At 45.0% G+C, this 1,997-nt stretch overlaps 1 non-coding gene across 1 annotated transcript; it reads right to left on the reverse strand.

The window, feature by feature from the left end:
- Positions 1-1,152: 1,152 nt before the first annotated feature.
- On the reverse strand, positions 1,153-1,224 carry TRNAT-UGU (transfer RNA threonine (anticodon UGU)). The gene has a single exon. It is a non-coding gene; the product is annotated as a tRNA-Thr (tRNA).
- Positions 1,225-1,997: the final 773 nt, after the last annotated feature.

The following is a 1,997-nucleotide window of genomic DNA, read 5'->3' on the forward strand; positions in this document are numbered from 1 at the left end:
CTATTGGTAAAAAGTTTTTGGGCTCAACCCACTTCACCTGCCTGTCACGCGACGTCACAAAACCGCACAAACTTACCGCGTCAAAGTGACGTGTACGCGATAAAGATGCATTAATATGCCCAACAAAACTGAATTTTCTTCTTAATAGCCGCAGGCTGCCCCGTTCCGAAAGGAATAAAAAATGGCTGCCGCCGATCGCTGAGACGCTGGCTACTCGCACCTGCCGGAGAACATGGGTGTATTTGCGGATAATAATACTTCTTGCGTGGCCGTGTTACGTTTTCGAGCCGTTTCGGCAAGTTTACCACCTCATTCTGCCAACTCTTTTTTGCTGAGGGTCAATTTTAGCGTCATTCTGAACCTTCGGTTGCATGCCGCTATGATTTTCGACCAGCCACCACAAGCTAAGTAAAGGAAAGCCGACCAATCGCAGACGCCGGTACCTCCCTCTTCATCCTGTTATCGATTTTCAGTGCACTGGCTCTGCCCCACTGAATCCCTCTACTTGAGCGTTCTCCTCGCCTCTTGTCAGCCAATTAGATACTACAAGCCGCTCACTGTAGGCAATGTTATTCGTTTTCAAGCAAACAAAAGTGACCTCCTATGAGCGAGGTGAGTGTTTGATTGGTCTGTTCAGACAACCCTGCGGGTGACCGCCCGGTGCTTGCGTCAGTGGTTACGCAAATTTGACGTCAGGAGATTGGAATAGAAACATATTGGAATAGTTTTACGTTATCAGTGTTTTCCAGAGAAACGCATTATTATGCACTGATGTTTTATTTCATAAACATAATTTTTAACAATGTCATAGTACGAAATCTACGTCTCACTATTGTACTTGTTCGTCCGGTTTCGTATAAATCCACAGTGAATGAATTTAGATACAATAAATCTACATTTATTTCCCTAAAGATTTACACATTTTGTGTAAACGCAACTTGGAACAATACACCCATAATGTAGATCTAAAGAAACGTAGCATGGCTACTGTCCAGCCCCGTTTTATGCCATTTACGGAGCAGGTGTATGGAGTATCATGATAATTAAAACAATATAAGAAGCGAACAAACACGCTAAGGATACCACTGGGGAAATTACTTGCACTTTCTAGTTGAATTAAAAAGTGATAATGAAAATGGATGAAAAGTAACTTGCCGCAGGTGGGGAACGCTCCCACGTCTTCGCATTACACGTGCGATGCTCTACCGATTGAGCTACCGCGGCACCGTTCTTCCATTGACTTTCTGGGATACTTGTAATTTACTACTAGAAATAACCCTAGGAGTGGCGACGCTGGCTAACACTCCCTGCGTCAGTTGTAGTGGTAATACATATGTCTCCCCGAAAGTGTATGGGGAAACCATGCCGCAAAAACTCAATTGGTAGCGCATCGCACGCGTAATGTGAAGACGTGGGATCGTTCCCCATCTGCGGCAAGTTGCTTTTTCATCCACTTTCATTTTCATCATTTAATAAAAGTTCGATATTCTGTTGATATTATATCGCTGGGACCATATCTTGCGAATGGTTGAGTGCCAAGAGGGTCGAAAATTTTTTACTACATAAGTTGCGCCAACCTCTTCTTTAGTAACGACGCAGCCAAAGTAACTTGGCGCGCCATACTCGTGCGATACACCTCCCTGATAGAGCTATGGTGCGGTCCCAACTGTTTGGTGCGCACGACGCCTTCCACTGGCATTTTGACCCGTGGTAGGATCACGCGCGGGGGTGTTTACGGATGCCTCCCACAGAAAAAGATACGTAATGATATGTAATCGTTTATTGTAACTAAGGAAAGAAATCTTCAGTGCGCAAAGCAATTTCCAGACGCAGGGTGCAACACGTTCTTCGGGGCATTTCTTGTTGGACAGTTCGAAATCCTAGAGGCATAAAGAAGGGTGCTGTTCTTCACATTGAACTGCGTGAATACACGCCACAGAGCATAGTCGCGGTGTTTTACTGCCTGTCGCACTCCTAGTTTCTTTGCCCATGCTCTT

The sequence above is a fragment of the Dermacentor albipictus genome, chromosome 8, assembly GCF_038994185.2.
Source record: "Dermacentor albipictus isolate Rhodes 1998 colony chromosome 8, USDA_Dalb.pri_finalv2, whole genome shotgun sequence".
NCBI lineage: Eukaryota > Metazoa > Arthropoda > Arachnida > Ixodida > Ixodidae > Dermacentor > Dermacentor albipictus.